Source organism: Anthonomus grandis, chromosome 9, assembly GCF_022605725.1.
Source record: "Anthonomus grandis grandis chromosome 9, icAntGran1.3, whole genome shotgun sequence".
Classification (NCBI taxonomy): domain Eukaryota; kingdom Metazoa; phylum Arthropoda; class Insecta; order Coleoptera; family Curculionidae; genus Anthonomus; species Anthonomus grandis.
In genome coordinates, this window is record NC_065554.1 from 8,079,494 (window position 1) to 8,101,681 (window position 22,188).

General features: G+C 30.4%; 1 protein-coding gene across 3 annotated transcripts in view; it reads right to left on the bottom strand.

The window, feature by feature from the left end:
• Positions 1 to 22,188, bottom strand: part of LOC126740260 (homeobox protein OTX1-like) — a 272,215-nt gene that overhangs the window by 87,893 nt on the left and 162,134 nt on the right. The gene's annotated exons all lie outside the window — the stretch shown is intronic.

Below are 22,188 nucleotides of genomic sequence, written 5' to 3' on the forward strand. Positions count from 1 at the left end.
CCTAAAAGTCTAAGATAGGAATTTTACAACGATATAATTAAAATGTAAGCTCAAATTACGAATATTAAAAACTTTAAAATCCGGTACGTTGACTTACTCTTGTAAGGTAATGGGACTCAAGTACTGTATTAAGCCGAATAATTAAAAAAGTTGCAAAATGAAAAAATCAGATAGTCGACTGACTAGTCGTCAAACTAGAAATAAATATATTCTTCTTGGTCATAAAAGTGATTTTTTTTAATTCTGAGTGTGCATCCTTCTAGTGGACTGCTTTTAATATTTATTTAGCTGCATTTCTCCTAATATAGCTAAGAAAATAACTTGAATTAACAATAAGTTACATTTTTAGGCATATTAAATATATACCCATCAGAGTGCAATGGTCTGTTGGAGTCTTTTGGAATCCATATCTCTGTAAGTCCATACCGCATACTCTGTTTTTAGAAGTGAAGCCCTTCAGCGTTAGAAAAGAAACTAATATGTTTTCATGACGATATAGCAATCACAACAAGTTTTCTCTCTTAAAAATGTTCATAATGTTGACTAAAATCACGTGAAAATCACGCGGGTTTTCATCTATTTACAATCTAAAACGATTTGATAATAAATAGTTTTGTACTATATTAAGGTTAATCATAAATGTCAATAATTTGAATATAATCAAATAGTCAATAATTATATAAAAAAGAGAATTTTTGTTCTTGCTTAAATTACAATACCGCAACAAAGTGTTGAATCTAAAAAAAATATTTAGAATGCAGTTTTATAACGTAACAAACTACAGCATTATGTATTTTTTCTCTATCAAACAGCTAAACTAAACATTTTCTTCTTTCGTTATTCGTTTCAAATGTTGGCTATTAACAAAGCTATTTTGACTTCGGTAGTTCGGTCCATGTTATTCCGAACCGTTGTCGTAGGGTATACATCCATGAGTTCTTCTTCTTAGTTCTCTCCTGCTGTCGACTCTTTCTGGAACTATTAACTACAGCAGGTGGTACTTAGTATGCCTCATGACAAGTCCGAAGTCAAATCAAGTTTCCTCTTTTTTACGGTGAAGATTATTTCATTGCTTTTGCGTATTCTCTGCATCCCTTCCACGTTGGCGATGTGGTCAGTCCAGGATATCCGAAGAATGCGGCGATATATCCACAGCTCAAAGAATTCCAATTTATTCAAGTTGGCTTTCATTATGATCCATGCCTCTACTCCATAGAACAAGACTGAAAAGACATAACACTTGACGAGAGTTTTAGTTTCATTGGGATTTTGCTTGTAAACCATTTTTCCATATTGTTGAACGCGTTTTGTGCTTTTTAAAATCGTGTTCTTATTTCTGTTGATTGATTTCATTTTGTGATTCCAAGGTATGTTTATGCCTCTACTTTTAAGTTTTAGTTGCTTATGTCAATTGCATTAAAGATTGTTGTGTTTTGCAGATGAGCATGCATTTAGTTTTGATTTTATTTAGTTCTGGGTTATAGTTTGACTTGCTATGTGTATGCTTTGTGTTGTGAGAGTCTTTAAAGCTGCAATTATTTACGATAATAACTGTGTTATCAAAATATCTATTGTTATTGTTAATCTCTCCGTTCAATTTGATACCCTCTGAAACATCTCCCAGGGCTCTTTTGAAGATTTGTTCAGAGTATATATTGAATAGACTCGGAAAGAAAACGCATCTCTGTCGTACACCCCTTTAAATATTTCTTTTTCCATTGTGTAAGTTGCTCATCTTTATCTTAGCACTTTAGTTCCGGGTGCAGATCCTTGCCATCAATATGCATCTTCCGGAGAATATTCATTTCTATTATGTTTGATATTATCAAATGCTTGGGAAAAGTCAACGAAACATAAGACGTTCATGTGCATGTCTCAGCATCTTGGAATTACAATTTCCATACAAAATATTCAAATTGTGACTCCGATATATTAGCTTCGATTTTGTACATGTGAATTGTGTGTGATTTTGATGAAAGCTTTGGTAATGTGATTTTAATCAATATTAGTCAGAGTGTTTTTTGCTTGGTGTTTTAGATATGGCTATAAAAGTTGATTGGGGTAAGTCCTCGGGAATCTCGCCTTTGTCGTAAAGAGTGTTAAAAAAAGCCTGTCAGAACATCAAGGAGGTAGTCATCCGTTTCGCATAGTAGTTATGATTATGATCTTATAGTATTATGATCTCGCCTTGTATGTTGTCGGGACTTGTTGTTGTGGTTTGTCGTATTTTAGCAATCAAATGGATTTTTCCACTTCAGACCTTAGTATTTCCAGTCCAGTCATGTCGCCATCTTGCTCTTCTGTTAATCTGCGTTCAGCGTTAAAATTCACTCTACGTATTCATTTCATGTGTGCATAAGGTTCAGGTCGTCTGATCTATTAGTCCCGAGAGGGATTTTCCGGTTTTCCTTTTAGTTGTTAAATCTTTGATCCTTTTTTATATATTATGGTAGTCATATCTTCTGTCACATTCTTCGATTTCAGTGCATCTCTCCTTCAGCTAGCGTTCCTTCGCTTCCTTTATCTTTGTTTTTATTGCTTCTTGGTACTTTGTGACTGTTACTATGTGATTTTTCCATATTTGTTGTCTTCTTTTTTCCATAATATCAAATATTTCATCCTTTAATAAAAGTATCTTGTTTGTCAATTCAACTGCTCTTTTTATTTTCTTTTATTTAGCAACTGCATCTGTTGCAAATTCACTCAAGTTTCTGTTGTTTTTTCTGAAGGATTCATGTACTTGTTGTTTAATGTTGCTTAATGGATCCTTTCACATTAAAGTCTCCCATTAATAATGTCACTTCGTTTAGAATAGGGAAACGATTACATCTGCTCCATTTCTGTGTGATATCGAATTTTGCATCCTTTAGAGTTAGACCACCGAGTTTCACTGATTCTATACTAAAGTACTACCTTAGAATCGATAAACGTCTGAAATATTTGGAGCAATTTTACTTTTTTACTAATGCCCAATAGTGCATAGAGTTCAAAATTCAAACTATTTAAATTGAATTGTCGAATTGTCGAAACAGTGGGCTGCCAAGGCAGTTGTGCAATAGGTCTCCTGATGGACCCGTCATGCTCCACCGGGGGTTACCAGAGCTTAACAGCCTTAGAGAAACCGACTTAAAGTCACTCGGTACACTGAGTGTTACCCAAGTATTTGAACCTGGCGCGCGTGAATGCTGGGCACTCCCCGACTACATGGTCAACGGTTTCATCCTCCTCACAGCACCATCGGCATTCCGGGTTGTCCGCAATACCGATAGTATGGAGATGGCTTCTTAAGTGCCAGTGACCGGTTAAAAGATCTGTCACTAGCCGAAGATCGCGTCTTTTTAGGCGTAGTAGATTTTTGGTGAGACAGGCAGAGGGCCCACCTATGTGCGCTTTGGCCTGTCTCATACCAGGGGACTCAGTCCATCTTTGGTGGGTCCACTTGTCCAGCGACCGCAACGCATTTAGCGATACCAACTATGGGTTCCGGCCCCATCGGCACATTCGCGGATCCCAGTCTGGCAAGAGAGTCCGCTTCTTCATTACCTGCATGGCCTGCGTGGCTAGGTATCCAGACGTAGACCAGACTATTTTAATTTTTAAATAGGATTGAGGGTTGTGATTTAAAACCTTAAAAGCCTGAAAGGTCGTTCTTTTATCCAGATAAAACTTAAATTAGAAGTTTATTGATCACTCAATATTTAACTCTACGAAAGGGATAGTTTGTTACGTCTAAATGTTTACAAGTTTAAATAAATTTAAGTTAAATTGAAAGTTTTTGAGAAAATATGCAATATGGTAATGAGCGCCACTGAATTTTTAGTCAAGAGGTCAATAAAAACAGGCAATTAAAAATATTTTTTTAAGAGAACAACCATTAAAACTTACAATAAAATTACATAAACATTTGATGTAATAGTGGCTTAACCAGAACTACAGATTAATTACTAAAAAAAGAAGATAGAAACAGCTTAAATTTAAAATTACTAATTTTTTGTTTGTTTCACTTCTTTTTCCGTAGCAAAGTACGATTATTTATACTTGCTTAACAAATAGTACCAACAACTTACTTACGTATACTTAATATAGCAGAATTCTAAAGAATAAGCTAATAATCAACTGATAAAAAATGTAGATAATCAACTGATACATGAAGATAAAAATGTAGTCAACAAATTAAACTTAAAAAAAAATTGGTTATAAATACGTAAAACAACAAACACAAAGATTATTGTATTGATTTAAAACTCGGTAATGAGCTGGTATTAACCTGCTATAATTAGTTGGTAATACTATATTTTTAAATAAATTTTTTATATTTTTACTATTCTGTTCATATATTTCTAAAAAAATTAGTGTAACTTATATATTTATTAATCATAAATATAATATTATATCATAATTTAAAAACAATTTAAAGTGTAAATATTTGATGAATATCAAAAATTACTATACATTTTTAATTTGATCATGATTTTTTTACGACATTTTGAATGAAACATTTAATATTACACCATTACAGTATATTCTCAGTTCTTAAATTTAAATGAAACATATGATTGTGAACATTTTTTTTATTGTTAAAAGTGGTTTAATGAAACTGACCATATAAAAATAATTGTATTTTTCTGTGTTTTTATATAACTTCATCGGAAACGATAATTAAAAGAGATTACCAGATGTAATAACAAAACGGATGTCTTATGTAAAAAAAAACCTGTTTGACATTTAGTGTAACTGTTTTTTTCGATTGAGATACTGTTGGTTTAATTAATTAGAAATTTAATTAGGTTCTATGTACTAGTAACGATAATACTAGTATATGTTCTTTTTTAAAAATGCCGCTGAAGCAACAAAAGTATTAACGTGATATTAATTAATTATATGTTATATAGTGAAATATTTAAGATTCAAAAGCTTTAAAAATTTTAAAACCCACTTTTACCTTAACCAGTTTAATTATAATGTTTGGGCAAGTCAACATATCTATATGATAATACGTACTTAGAATATTTAAAGGTACTTGTAACAACGTAAACTCAAAATTATGTTGAAATTAATTGCCTAATAAATTAATTAACTTAATAATGTTAATATTATTCTATAGATATCCAACATTTTAAATTACCTAAATAATGACTTTATGATATGCATAGATAAATATTTGCTTCTCATCACTCTTTTCATTATTTCCTAACATAAAAAGGTGTTTTTATGCTTACCTGTACCTAAAAGCAAATTCACAATGTATAAAAATATTGCGCACTCAGACAAATAAACGTAAGATTAATTTTATAGATCGCTCCTTAATCTTACTCTTCGAAATTATAACTAAGATATAAATTCCTACCCAACCCATAATAACAAATTTTACCCAAAATATGAAAATATCTATGCAAATTTTTAGAAAGCAAAAAAGAATGCACTTATTAAAGTTAAATAGCAATATTTTTATGCTATTCTAAATTACCAAATTGTGGTAATAAAATGTCCAATTTAAATAGACAGTTATAGTTAGAAACACATCATTAATATGTATGCACAGTATAGTAATAATAAGATTTTAAGCAGTTAATTTTATAAGGACGGCGTTAAACTAAAAAGCTAATTGTTGTTTAGAGATGTTTATATAATTAACTTATGTTTTTTAAATGATATTACAATAAATTTACCATATTTTCAGATCCAGCCCGCTGCTCATAAGCGGTATTACTGAAATGTTTTTAAATATTGTATATTTATTTTAAATCACAATCCATTATAAAGCGTCCATCTCATTCATTAATTTTATTAATTTTTCTTGATAGAAACCTAAAGCACTTAATCATGAACAATCGGGACTGTATGGCTACTAGAAAAAACATAAAAAATATTTGGGATTAAATTAATAATTCTCTTAATATCTGCCCGCTAGTTTTCACGCTTATAAATCAAGCGACACTTATTTATAACTACTGGTACATCTACAAATTTAAATGAGCCCATTTAGTTCTCCTAAAGAACTTGTTCTCCCATTATACATGACACAGCTGGAAAAATAATTACACGAAAATGAGAATAGCTTCGTTATTGGTGCTATTAGGAATTTAATTCATTAGTTTAAATCATATAACAAATATATAATAACATACAAGCAAACTTTATTTTTATTAACTAGTTTATTATAAATTGTGATCGGATTGCTTTACTATTTTTTTTTCTCGCTTTTATTGTTCTTAAAAGTAGTAGTTAGTACTGAATTTTTGAAGCCTATCGGTGTTTGTGCTTTTTTGATAAAATTAGGAAGATGGTTAAAAATTTTATTAGATAAAGATATATTATTAGAAATGAGCATTGGCATATTAATGATTTACCTGATAATATGGTGACTTTTATAGTTATTGCTACCAGGATGCGTTCTAAATTATATATACAGATTGGCGAATGAATCACTACACATATAAAGTATCTATTAGGCGAGATGCTGCAACGCCGCCGCCGTGATATTATGCTGGTGTTGTGAATTTTATTTTAGTAAGCGTCTGACTTCGGTGAAGGCTAAGTCTTTTGCGGCAAAAATTAAAAATATATTACGCGGCATTGGTATTATATTTTTCTAGCGCAAGAATTGCATGTGAAAAACCTGCATAAATTCGCCATTATAATTTTATATGCTGTAAATTGCATATTGAAAATTAAAGCGTTGTTCTTATTAAAATAAAATATAAAAATAGAGTATAAACATTCTAAAAAAAATAAAAAATTAACCTAACAAATAATTTTTTAAATAAAAAGCTCAAAAAGACCTCTTGCTTCAGCTAAACAACAAAAGGTTAGCCTATCGTAAAAGCTGCTTCTTACTTCTACAAAATGGAATTGGCAGATTCAGCAATTTTGTTTCTCAGCTATTCTAAGTTCATTAGCCTACTATTACGATGTTTATAAATAGTCTCCTTAAGATAACCCCACAAATAAAAGCTATTTGGTGAAAAATCGGGAGATCTTGGACGCATTTAATATTGCTAGTCCCATTATTAAGGCGGTAAGCAAAAGTATTTGTTAAAAATTCCTTTACTCTAACCGCATTATGAGCAAGACAGTCATATTGTTAAAAATAGGTTGATCCTAGGTTTATATCAGAGAGGAGATAAACGGCAGGAAGAACTTGGTTTTGTATCAACTCAAGATGTTTGTCGGTGTTCAAAGTACCAGCAATGAAAAATAGCCTAATAATATGGTCGCTCAAACTACCATCCCAAACATTTAACTTTTAAGGGTATTGAGTACGGATCTGAAAACTTCTGTGCTCGTTTTTCTTAGACCAGTAGCGAACAATGAAAGGATTGTGTTTACCATACAATGGAAAAGAGGACTTATCTGAAAACAAAATATTTTCTAAGAAATGTTTATTTTCATTTGTTTTTTTCATCATGGTCATCATGGTCCGGAAACACCTCCTGAGTTTTGGAATATCTTAGACATTTGTATTCATGTTTTTTCCAAATACTTGTCTACAAAACCTAGTCCCTCTTCAACATTTCTCCTCAATCGTGTTGAATCCAAAACCAAAGCACTACAAACCATTTCTTCCCGCCATTCTACCTCCTGGGCCCTTTCAATAGGTGGTTCTTGAAGTTTTTTCTAATAAGTTTTAATGTGACAATTTCTACATTCTTGGAGGCAAAAAATGTCTTAAAATTTGGCACGACATTAAAACTAGTTTTAGCACAAGGAATCGGTCAATTTTTATAATTTACTGAGAATAAATCCCTGCATTGTACTGCAGAACTGCCTCCATAAAACCATTTATTCAACTGAACTTTTTTGGAAGGAGTATATACAGCCACAGTGATAAATATTCAAAAAAATTAATATAGTGGTTTAAGACTCAACAGAGCAGCATGCAATCAAACAGTAAAATAACGTCTGATGATTGTGCCGTGTCCAAAATAGCAAACTAGACAATCGGAATCCGCCGCACCACTTATCAGAAAGTAAGCGAGAAGCGGTGTTGCCATTTATAATGCCTATGTGTAGTCTTCAATTCGCCAACCTGTATATACACAATACAATTATTATTATTATAGTAAGGTTTAGTATATTGTAATATGCGCCATTAATAAAAAGGGTAAATTCTGCTGAAATATCAAACTGCATTTCAGCAACCTATTGTTTAAAGTACAGAGTAAAAACTAAAATGTAATCTGTTATATTGTAATTATATCAAATCGGTTATTAATTGCTTAATGCTACCTATGTAAAGACCAATTTATTCCTGATAGTGAAGGCGCTATCTCTAATTAATATTATTAGAGATTATCGTCAATATGGATTTATGAAAGGCAGATCTCAAAGCCGGCTATAAACTTAATTTATATTAATTTGTCTTGACGAAACATATATCGGAGTTAATAAATGCCAGTTCACAAGTTGACGTTTTCTTTAAGGACTTCTCGAAAGCTTTTGACCGACAAGATCATCGTATTCTTCTCATTATTTTGACCAAAACTTCGGTTTTCTTTACACTTAATAAACTTTTTTAACTCTTAACTTACCGATCGCCTTTAGTACATTGAATATTATGGTTATAGTTTTGCTCATATAGTTGCAACATCCGGAGTTGTACAGCGCTTCATATTAAAGCCGCTTTTCTCTAAAGGGCTACTATTCTGGAACTAGTATATTATATGGTATGGAATTGCAAAAAAATATAACACTCCCCAATACATAGTGCAAAAATAACAAATCTGCCTCTCAATGCTGGCAAATGTAAAGTTGTTTCTTCTTCTCTGATAACAATCTAATATCTTATGATTATACTATAGGATATAAAACTATGCTGAGCAACGGAATTTGGAGATTTAATGATGATGTTGGATAGCGCCCTTTCTTTTTAGCCGCCTATCCAGGACGTTATATTCGGAGTACTGAATGCTGGATTTTGTCATTAGGAACGTACAGATCTTTAATAATATCTTTAGTCTAAAAATTTTATATTTCTCTTATGTGAAATCAATGTTGGAGTATTACATACAGTGCGTACAGTACATACAGTATTTGTATAGTACAGAACTATACGAATCATATGAATGAACTAGAAAATGTTCGGCATAAACTTTTAAAGTTTCTTTCATATAAATGTGACGAAGCCTAGCACCTACTAGAAAGGCACTCTTTCTGTAGTCTTAGTGCATTTTTATGCATAGCAATGACATATTTATGCATATGACATATTCAATTGCGGTTAGTCCGAAATTAAAGAAGTACACTTTTCCAAGGTAGTAAGCATAAAAAATATATTTTTTCTTACATTTTTGTAATAGTGTAAGCAACGTTTATTATTGAAAATGTATTCTTTTATTTTACTGAAGAATGTATTTTGTATTAATAACATAATATTTATAAGACAGGTTTGTCGTAATGTAATATAAAAAAACAGAATTAAATAAATATTAGCACTAGTTAATTGGACACAACTCTGATAGCACAACGGCTACTAGCTAGATTACGTCTAAGGGCAAAAATTTGGTCATGAGACTTTAATCTGTCATGAAGTTTTAGTTATATGTTAATATAAAACTAAAAGCTTAATAATTTCGTTTAGTTCTAACAGATGCCGTGCTGTTATTCACAATAAATAATTTTCTATATTGCCATTTAATTGCCTTTTAATATCTTTGTCCCGTAGACCATTTTGAGGTGTGTATATACACTAATACTAAATATATAAGATGTTTTGGAGGTCAACGCTAGGTACGTACTAAAATGCCAGCCTTTATAACTTATGTAAGTTCTGTTACCTTAGTCCAAAACCTAATGAACATCAATTAATAAATGATATAGTTAATATACAGTTTAAAATCGATAGACTTTATCTTGGATATAGTCTATACGATGGACATCATGAGTATCAATACAAGTACATCAATCAGAATTTTTTTTCTTTTTCTTTCAAATGTTTTCCATAATTATCATAAATTTATCTTTATGTCATATATTTTCATTTAAATTTAATAAAATAGTATGATAGTGTTCTAGAAGTTACCGACAGAAAATAAAGTTATTAAGAAGAGAATATACAACTTGACTTTAAAAAGTTTAAATTGGTCTAAACTATAGAGCCTATGTGATCACAAGTTACAATAAATATGAGTAATATTTCATGTGAAATATACATGTTTCTTATTTGGTATATACGTTTTCTTAGAATCTGTAGAATGTTTAAAATGTGAAAGTGCTAAGATTTTTAGCATTAGAAGATATTCTATTTTATTACTTTCTTGTATACAGTGAGTCCCAGGATGAGCGAATTTATACATAAAAGTAACAAAAAATTTTGAGGTTGAAATTTGACTATCCCAAACGGTACAGCCCTGCTTGATTAAAAAATTAAATTTAGCTTATTTTTATTTTTTTTTTTAATTTAGGCATGCCTTGAAACGAGCACTTTTTTAATTTTATGAGTAGGTAAAGTAGTATTTCTAGGCAAGATATAGAAAAAATTAAAGGAAAAAGTTGTTTAGAATGCAGAATTATGCCCGATTACCGAATTTCTTAACCATAGGCCTGCTTTGATTTTTATGTTTAAATTATTTATTAATTATTTAAATATTTATTCTCACTTTTTTAAAAATTTGAAAAATAACAAAATAAATAGTAATAATACTATTAACTATAATAATATAGTATAATAGTAAAAATTCTTGAAAAAATGATTGCCTAAATTGTTTATTCCGAGCCATTACCAAATGACAGAGAATTACTAAAATAAAGAATTAGAGATGCTTGCAATTTAATTTCCAATGAAGAAATTAGAAATTCCTTTAAAATGTTTAGGACAGATGTTGAAAAATTTTTCGATAATGGAGGTAGCTACATTGAATAAATTTAAAATAAGTATAAAATAAATTTTCTTGTTAAATTAGACGAACTATGTACATTTTATTACAAACATATTTTTGAGGATGGTTTGTAACTCTTAGATCAGTGATTTAACTATTAGATAAATAAATTAGTTAGTTTTTCTCTAATAATTAAATATGAGTAAAAAAATTAATTGGTACGCAAAACGTAAAAATCAAAATAGGCCTATGGTTATGAAATTCGGTATTCGGGCATAATTTTGCATTCTAAACAACTTTTTCTTATAAACTTTTATTATATCTTGTCTAGAAATACTAGAAATACTTATACTACCTACTCATAAAATTTTAAAAATGCTTGTATCAAGGCATGCTCGATTTTTAAAAAATAAAAATATGCTAGAGTTTATTTTTTAATCAACCAGAGCTGGATGCCAAAGGGTCAAATTTCAACTACAAAATCTTTTGTCATTTTTAGGTATAAATTCTCTCATTCTGGGACACACTGTATACATGTTTGTTTCACATCGAAGCCACCTTAATATTTTTAGAGCTGAAATCGGCCTTTTATTTAACTTCATTTGATGCTAATATAAAATAATTTTAATAACCAATAATTTAAATAAATAAAAAAGTGCAAAATTACTAAAGTTAATTTTCAATATGCCTTAAATTTTTATTTTATTTGTCATACCAATAACTATATTTGATTGATTAGCTTTAATAATTTTTGTTTTAATTAAACCCTCTTAGTTATTTTATTCTTATGAACCTTTAGGTTACCACATAGAAAAAAATTCATTAGCGTTAAATCCGGGTGACGCGCTGTCCGTATTGACCCATAATGAAAAATTATCGTGTAGCCATTCAATAACAGGGCATGTCCAATATGATATTTATATAATCTAGAAGTGCCTTAAAGGTGGTGTAATTTCAGCTTGTATTAAACTGAGATACCTTTCATCATTTAAAAGCATCCTGTAGCCAATTATACCACATTAACACTCTTGCAATTCTGTTTTTGAATAAATTTAAAACATAATTTTATTATTAAAATAATGTTTTTTTCTCTATTAAGAAATATATCCACCATACTAAAAAGCTCCATAAATAAGAAAAGCTCAATCATTATTTTAAAACAAAATAAACAGTAATTACAGATACATTCATAGACAGATACTAACTTATATAAGTTATTTATTTTAAAAATTTTTGGATGCTCCTAACTTTTTAATAATATTGCTCAGTAGGTTTGACTTTTATTGCAAATCTTCTTAGTTGGACCTCTTTTAGTTGGATACTTTCTTGTTTATTCAGACTTTCTTTTGGACTTATAATAGTACTGATTTTGGACTGTATAACTGCGACAATTCTTCAAAGGTATATGAACCCTATATTAATTTAATAAAAATCTTATAACTATAACAAAATAACAATGCTTGAGATATTAATTCACTTTATGATATTTTATCTTTATTTGTAAAGCATAAGTCTTGTATAACATGAAAACCTTGATAGTGAGTCCAGAAGAGCTTTCAGGATATCGATTTAGGTATCCATACTATATAATATATGGTATAATGCATACCATACCATAGGATAAATTTGTCCTTTTATTTAAGATTCATAAGTAATATTTTAATATCTAAAAGAAATTTTGAAAATCAGACATGTATAAATTAAATATCAAATCTAAGGCCGATTAAGTACTAAATATCTTAAAAAGGAGTGCATAATATATATGGTATACTATTTAAAGTAAATGGTATATATACATAAATGGTTGGTATTTATGCCCAACAAACAAAACCTGTATATAAAATAATGTCAAAATAAAAATGTGCTTTCAACTAAAAGGGTTTAAATTTAAATATTTTTTTAAATAACCTTTAGATTCTGAGAAAAGGTCCATTCATTTAAAGATGCCCGACCTATACATAACGTAAACAGAAACTAAATTAGAATGACTAATTATGCCTGACCCTAACTATTAATCGAAACATCAATAAAACCAAAGAAGAGAAATAAACATCGTAAAAATTACCTCACTAATTATAATCCCAATTATTTTATTGAGTCTGGTATTCTAGCTAATTAAATAGTTATTACCTGAAATCCTAGACTCAATAGAAATTTATTATTTTCAATGTTAGGTTTTAAGTATTTTACTACTTTTTTCATTAATTAAAACAAAAAAAAACATATTACTTAAAATTAAATTTACCTTATCTTATCTTATTTTGTAAATTTAATGTTATTATTCAAAATATTTAGCTTCTTTCGTCAACAATTTGGTATAGTTTTTTGTTTTGCCAATCTGAATAAATAAAATAATACATATATCGAGATTTAAAGAAATAATATTACATACTAAGTTTGTTTTACCTAACTTCAGATTTTAGAAGTATTTAACAAATATAATAAAAATATTTTTTCTTTGAAAAATTGCATTTACTAGACTAAAATATATTAACTTCTTGCTAAAAGATCTCAATGTATTGCCATAAAAACAAATATAATCTTGATATAACATGAAATAACCCTACATTAAGTAAAGATGATACTACCCAATTAAAATTTATCGGAGAAATTACGCTTTTTTATTTGTTTATAAAAAATTAAAAGTAACTACAAATCAACCAGTTTAATGTGGACTCTTAAGATTTGGAGGCGCAGTGGCGAACTCTTGTGAACTTATTTATATTGGTGCTTTTGTAGTGTTTACATGATTTACATCGGAAGATTTAAAATAGAGATAAATAGTAAATAGTATAAAATATTTATAATTTGTTTGTTCTTGGAAAATATTAAATATTCAAAACGCCATTAAAAAATAAAATTAAAAAAATGTGTTAACCGGTCACAGTTATTTATACAAAAATAATCCAGTTAATGCAAGCAGAAGCAGTGTGCTGGAGAAGTTAGCATTCACCTTTTCTAGTTACATTTTTTTCTATGATCAGCATGGTTCTTTTGTTAATTTTTACTGAATATAAATATAATATAATTTATTATTGTCTTTACGTTATTGTGCCTAGCTGTATTAAATAGTTTTAAATTTATTAAATTCTGTTTTTTAATTTTAATTATATTTGTTATCGTTGTACAAATATAATTTTTGATAAAATTCTACCGGACACAAATGATTTATAATAAATAGGTTTTGAAATTTATTGTGTTAAATATAGTCTTTGAATATATTTTAAACAGATCAATGTTTGACAGTCCTAAAAACTACACTCATTTTTTTGTCATATTAAATAAAAATAAAGTAGAACCACATTTATCTGATTAAGTAACTTCTTTTATATTTATTATTTCTTTACCCTGTACACACTATATTATGGTGTATCTTATTCCTTTTACATTATTGTTATTACTTAATTGGGTCATAATTAAATCCATATTTTTGTAGCTAACATTTACTACTAATATATGCAGGTAGTTTTAACGTAAAAAATAATAAATATGTACTTAAAATGTTACTTTACTAATTAATTAGTATCCAAAATAGGTGTATTTATGACCATTTTTAAAAATATTTTTTTATCACTTAGTGATATAGTAATTAAAAAACGATGTCGGGCACACATTTAGAGAACTTGATTTTTCAAGTTTTTTAAACTAAAATAAATGTTACAGATGCAAAAATGTTATACGGTGGCTTAGTGTGGGTTTTAATAAAAATAGTAAAAGACACTTTATACAACTATTCATTTCTGTCGGTGCATGCATCAATGGAAGATAAAAATGATAAAGTCCACTTTGTTTGAACATAAACACATATACAAAGTTACATGGGTCTCTAATAATGGTGTAACCAGGAACCAAATAAATCACAATATAATTAATGCAAGGCAGGGACGTTATGTACTAGACATAAGAAGCTGCTGGAGGGCAGATGCCAATCATTTTCTGGTCGAAGCCAAAATCAGAGTTAGAATATCTAGAGCATAGAACAAGCGAATCACTCGTTATTCTCTTTAGTGGAATGCAGAAAAGTTTAAGCAGACCCAGATAAAAGCACAGTATTAGGAAGAACTAGTGCTATCATAACAATTTGTTACACCACATACAATACTAATATGGCTGCACATTGGAAGATTATATTTAGAATAATTACAGAGGCAGCTAGAAAGGTGGTAGGTAATCTAGAAGGCAACACACAAACCACTGGTATCATGACATTACGGAGATGCGATGGAGAAGAGAATACTGCTGGACTCGAAGACCCTTAGACGAGAACAGGGGACAATTCAGGCGACTAGCAATGCTGGAAATTACCTGTTAAAAAAAAGAAAGAATTGCAAGACCTCTATAATTAAGCACTAGACGAAAACAAAAAGAATAACACAAAAACATTCTATCAAAATGTACGCTCTAGAAATGCAAGATTTACACTCAGGACCAACAATATCTTAAAGAAAATGGCTTTTTAATGTTTGCAAAGTAGAAATATTGCAAATATGGAAAAACTACTTCCGTCAACTGCTTGATGGAGGAAATGATGAAAAAGAGAAAGCACTGGATCTGTTGGCTACAGAACAATCTAATGAGACTCATTTCAAAGAGTAATTTATTAAAGCAATAAAGAAACTTTGAAATATTGAAGGAAGAGATCTAATTACAGCTGAACTTCCGAACCGATCCATAAGAAAAGCGATAAAATGGTCTGTAAAAACTAAAGACGAATAGCACTAATCAATGTAGCCTATAAAGTTCTATTAAACATCTAAGGTTAATCTCCAAAAAAATATTAGGAGTCTACCAGTGCGGCTTTAGAGTAAGCAGATCAACATCGAATTAGCTGTCCATTATGCAAAAATGCTAGAGAGAAGTTGGGAATTTAATCAAGACTTCTAACAAATATTTGCATATTTCAAATAGGCATACGACAGCGTAAAAAGGGTAAAACTATGGCATACACTGGCTGAGTTTGGCTACCTAAGCTGATCAGAGTAACCAGAGCTTGTGTGGAAGGATCCAGATGTAGAGTAAAGATTGGTGATGACCTATCAGATGTGTTTCAGGTGAGAACAAGTCTAAAACAGAGAGCACACATGTAAACTGGATTATCACCCTCGCTTTTTGATATCGCATTGAAGAAAGTAGTAAGAGAAGCTAATATCGAATCTCAGTTATTCGGGGTCAGTGAATCAAAGCTGCTGCTAGCATATGCCAAGGATATAGACGCGGTGAGTCATAAAAGTAAAAGAACTATTTTATAATATCGAAGAAGAAGCGGTATACAGGGTGATTCAAAAGTAAGCGGCATCCTTTCAGGGGCGTAATCCTTCTATGAAAATAAGGCAAGAAGTTCATATTAATATGGGTTCGAAATTGCTTCCTAAGGGAGCTACGCCCCTTTGAATAGGACCTTCTTGAAGACAATTTTTCTCTATAACTTTAAAACCCTTTAGAATTAAATTTTGAAAATTGGTGTACTGCATAAACATTTTGTTGTGAATAAGATTCTAAATTTAAATTTTTTAAATTTTATTCAGGTGCGTCACATGCGAGGGTTGGTAAGGGTAAAACATCCCTTTTTCTTTTACTCTTTAGGTTATTGTGATTTTGTTTGAAAATTATAAAATTTTAGAGTCTTATACGTAAAAAAGGTACTCTTAGTTCAATTCGATAGAGCGTACCATTAACGAGAAAATCGACTTTGAAAATTTTCTGATTGCGTATGTTTAATACATAATAAAATTACTGGATACGCATTTAAAACGAAGTTCGCGGTTGTTTTTTGGTTTTTGGCATTTAAATGACTGATAAATGTTATTGTAAAATACAATTTACTTTGTCAAAGTAAAATTAGTTTCATAGAGTGTTTTACAAATTACTATTTATTATTAATAAGAAGGGCCTTTGTTGAGTTTGGTACTTTGTGTTTCTAAGTTTAAAAAGCAAACATGGATTTTACGTATCAAGAACAAGCTGATATTCACATTATGTTTGGAAGAGCATTTGGTAATTGTGTTGAAGCAAGACGATTGTATCATGAGGCATTTCCTAATCGACGAGTACCACACCGTACGGTTTTCGCAAGAGTAGATCGTACTTTAAGGGAAACAGGTAAATTCAAAAATGTGAGTAATATCGCATAATATCTACTTAAATTTTGCTTAAGGAACATTTCAAAGACCGGAAGTTGTTGGGCGACCAAGAAATGCCAGAACCCTAGCATTAGAAGAACGCGTGCTAGATCGTATTGAAGAAGATCTATCTTTGAGCACTCGCATCATCGCAAATCAAGAAGGGTCCTCACAGTCAACCGTATGGAGAATTTTGCACGATATGTTACTCTACCCTTATCATATTCAACGGGTTCAGGCTTTGGAAGAGCGAGATTTCGTGTACACTTCTGTAATTGGCGAGAAGAAAACCGCGTTGCTTTTGAAAATTTTGAGAAGAAAATTTTATTTACTGACGAGGCCGGCTTCACAAGAAACGGAATTTTCAATTTCCACGACAATCACCTATGGACGGATGAGAATCCCCATGCTACGGTACAGAAGGCACATCATCAGCAGTTTAGTTTAAATGTTTGGGCGGGAATAATCGATGGGCATTTAAAAGGACCTGTATTTATGTCGCAACGACTTAATGGACAAATTTACACATTTTTTTTACAGAATGAATTACCACAAATATTAGAAAATCTACCACTTCAATTACGAGCACAAATGTGGTTTATGCACGATGGTGCTCCCCCACATTTTAGCATTCTCGCTAGAGAATATTTAAATAATGCCTATGAAAACCGCTGGATAGGTCGTGGGGGTCCAGTGCCATGGCCACCACGGTCTCCTGACCTAAACCCTCTTGATTTTTATTTATGGGGACACCTAAAACAACTAGTTTATTCCCGCCCTATACCCAATATTGATGTTCTCAGGCAAAGAATAGAGGAAGAATTTCAGACAATTAAAAATAATCCAAGAATTCTACCACGTGTATGTGTGCACCATAATCTAATAAAAAGATTAAGAGCTTGCCGTGACGCGAATAGTAATAATTTTGAACACTTTCTATAAATTGTTAAATAAAATATGAGTAAAAAGTGTCTTTTTTGTCAATCGTAATGCGAATTAATTTTCATCAATAAACATATGCAGTTAGAACATTTTCAAAGTCGCTTTTCTCGTAAATGGTACGCTCTATCGAATTGAACTAAGAGTACCTTTTTTACGTATAAGACTCTAAAATTTTATAATTTTCAAACAAAATCACAATAACCTAAAGAGTAAAAGAAAAAGGGATGTTTTTACCCTTACCAACCCCCGCATGTGATGCACCTGAACAAAATTTAAAAAATTTGAATTTAGAATCTTATTTACAACGAAATGTTTATGCAGTACACCAATTTTCAAAATTTAATTCTAAAGGGTTTTAAAGTTATAGAGGAAAAATTGTCTTCAAGGAGTCCTATTCAAAGAGGCGTAGCTCCCTTAGGAAGCAATTTCGGACCCATATTAATATGAACTTTTTGCCTTATTTTCATACAAGGATTACGCCCCTGAAAGGATGCCGCTTACTTTTGAATCACCCTGTATAATGGTCTTAAAATCAACAGTGCCAAATCTAATCAAATTTCAAAACACAGCAAGAAAATTGAATATAGGCACATTTATCGAGAAAAGAAATGTTTTGGCAACATTCAAAAAAACCTAGATAGCGGTAATAGCGGCTAACCAAATATAACCAAACATTGAGCAAGGTATGAGTTTCAAATATCCAGGCGTCAATATCATCACCAGCAAAAACAACAGCTTACAAGTTGATATTAATATTTATCCTTGTTCATTTCGGTGAGCGTATACAATATTGTGATGACTTTTTCAAATTTCCAAAAATTTCCCGAAGAAAAATGGTCTCGGTGTAGGTGAGTTAAAAGACTTAAAAGTCTTAAAAGGTTGTAAAAGAATTTATTATTAATTTAAATGAAAAGGACAGAGATACAGTTAGTGATGCTGAAGTCGAAGAAGACAGTAAATTATCTTGAATAGACGAACATGAACTAAGTGAACATGATCAAGTACAAGGTTTGACTGTTGAAAACGACAAAACTTACGGTAATTTATAAATTTCTATGTACATGTTATATAACTTTCTTTAAGCAAAAATTATTTCGTTTGCGCATCTTAGAGGCCATGACTAAATAGTTAGACAGTACTGGCACTACGTTATTTATTTTATTTAGGAAACATATCCATTTAAATTATGCATACAAATAGTCTGATTATTATTCAATTTTTACTTTTACTTTTAAAATATTTATAACTTAGAAAAATAATCACATTTTTATTAGTTACATAAATCACTAATTTTATTTTATAAATTAAATATGTACCGTTTTTCAAAGAAAATGTAATTGCTTACTGCTTGTTCTATACATGCGTAATTTTTAAATCTAGTAACAGTAATCAAATTATAAGATAATCTGCTTGTTATTCTGAATGTAATCCGTGCTAAGTGGTATTTGTTTAAATGATTAGCAGACACATTATTATGACGGTATGAATTATTTTAATTGTGGAACTGGCTTTAATATATTCACCTGTTTCACTTATATGTGGGGTTTTGAGTGGGATGTGTTAGATACAGTATAATTTAATCAAAGTGTTTTTAAATAGCTGTATTTAACATTTTTAACATATTTTATTAATAAATAAATTAAAAATGAAAATTCCAAAGATAATGCCTACCTTACTTTAATCATACGGTTTTAAATAATTTATTAATAATTTCCCTGCAAATAAAACTTGTCAATCGGTTTCAGGTTTATTAAATTGCCAGCTATGATTTATTTTATATATTCAGTAATACTTAATATCGCCTCAACATGCAAATCGAACTTTCTGAAACTTTTGACATATGATACGTTTATAATAATTACAGTTTATAATAAATCATAAAGTCATATCCGGTAGCAAGTGCATCTGTCTATATTAGCAAAACGAGGGGTAATTTATATGTTCTTTATAAAGTATGGCGACCTAAATTTGTAAAAACAGTAAAACCTGCATGGTGATTATTCATAGTGTTGCAGATTCCCATTTGGATAAAAGAAATTGAGGACGCCCATGAAAAGATAACCAAGTTAAAAAGCATATTTAGTAAGAAAGGTATAGACCTGATCAAAGTTTTATTTATTTAAAGAGCTAATTAATATGAAATAGGTCTGTGCTGACGACAGTTAAGACTATTTTTCTGCATGTGATAAATTTGTTAGAGAAGTCAATATTTTTTTTCTGCCCATGAGGTTAAGGTTGAACTTAAATTTGATTTCGTGAAGAGCAGATTATTGGAATTCTGCATAAACAGAGGCTCCAATAAGACCAGTATGACCATCACAAGGCTATAATCATTTGGAGTCACTCAAAAGTAACCCGTAAAATGTTTTAAATGTGGCAAGTTAGGTCAAGTAAAAAGTGTCTGTGGTGTTTGTAAGCTTTACATGTCACAAGTATGGTCATAAATCTAATCAATGTTTACTGAAAAATAAAATAAAGCTCAAGAGTGCTGATCGAAGGGCCAACTATGTTATTAGCAGTAGTATCTAGGAGATGCGAGCAAGGGCAAAATGTGGCTTTTATGCTGGTAGGATTAAATAACAATGATCTGGTATACTGATTCGGGTGCCACTAATTACAATGTACAGTAGTAGTGGCCAAAAGTAGATAGACAAATGATTTTTTTTAAAAATCAAAGGAAATTTAAAAAAATCTGTAATAAAGGTATTTAAGTATATTATGGGCAACATAAACATGTACAAAAATAATAAAACATTCTTTAGAAACAATGACCTAATTTGGTAAATAATAAGAAATAACTAAATATACGCTGGACAAAAGTAGATAGACAAATTTATACTATATTAGACAAACAAAAATAACCAATACTTACTCTTTGTTTTTTCGATGTATTTTTTTTAAATTACAAACCAAACCATCTACAATATAAGTATTTTGTAAAATACCCATTATTGTCTATTACAGCCTGACATCTACGTGGCATTAATTCAATAAGATTGTCTATTAGTTTTAAACCAATATTTTTTCATTTCTGTTGCAACCGTTTGAATAACTCACCTTTATTTGAATAGTTTGTATCCCTAGTTTCACGATCTACAATTTCCCATATATTTTCGATGGGATTAAGATCGGGTGACTGGGATGGCCATTTTAAAACTGGTATTTTTTCTTCTTCGAAAAATTGCTTCATAATTTTGGAGGAATGCATCGGGTCATTATCTTGCTGGAATTAACTTATTTACCTGATTTACCTTCTGCTTAACTATGGGTTTTGTGTACTTGAGATTTAAACGCTGGCCAGAAGGACGTCTAACATATTGAATAACTCCGATGGAGTTAAACAAATTAAACTTCGATTCGTCGCTCCAGCAAACACGTTTCCATTCATGCTTTGTCCAGTGTATATGCCGACGGCAAATTCCAATCGGGCTAAGCGATTCTTTTTTGAAAGCAATAGTTTTTATGCTGGCCTAGGTGCAAATAGATTCTCTTCTACCAACCTTCGTCTTACAGTCCTTGAGGACACATTACAAATCCCTAGAGCCTGCAATTCTATCTGAATTTGACGAGAAGTCAGGAAAGGGTTATTCTGGCTAATTTGTTTTAATTTGCGTACAGCTCTAATGTCAATTTTTTTTTGGTGTACCAGATTTATTTTTTTGGCTCTAATGATCCTGTCCTTTCATATCTTTTGATAATTGCCCAAACAGCTTTTCTTTTAACATCAAATCTACGAGCAATATTAATTTGATTATCACCCGCACGATATGAATTAATAATGCGTTGCCTTAAATCAAGAGAGAATCTAATTCCGCGTGGCATGTTACACCTTGAGTTAAAGAGAAGCAATACTATACTAATTTTATTTTATAAATATCTAGACAAAAAATAATTCCAAAATTGTTTTTGTCTACTTTTGACCAGCTATATTTATATTATTGCTTTATCTGATAGTAAGCAAAGTATTTAACTGAAATTTATTGGTTTCTTTTTATAGACCGCCTTACAAATAACAATAATTTAAAATCTAGGGGACTTGTGGGTAAATCTTTAAGCACTTATATTAAAATAATACTTTGTCTATCTACTTTTGGCCACTACTGTAAATGATGAGCCAGTTTTGGTGTGAAAAAGGGTCTTCTCTGAACCAAGAAAAATCTAGCTGGCTGAAGAGCAAGGCAAGGTAATGAAAGCTACATGTGTAGGTGACATCGAAGTAAGGTATTTGAGGTAAAATAAAATTTTCCACGCATAAAAATATTACATTTCTAGGCCATCCCTATATTAGGAACTTTGTTTATGCTAATAAA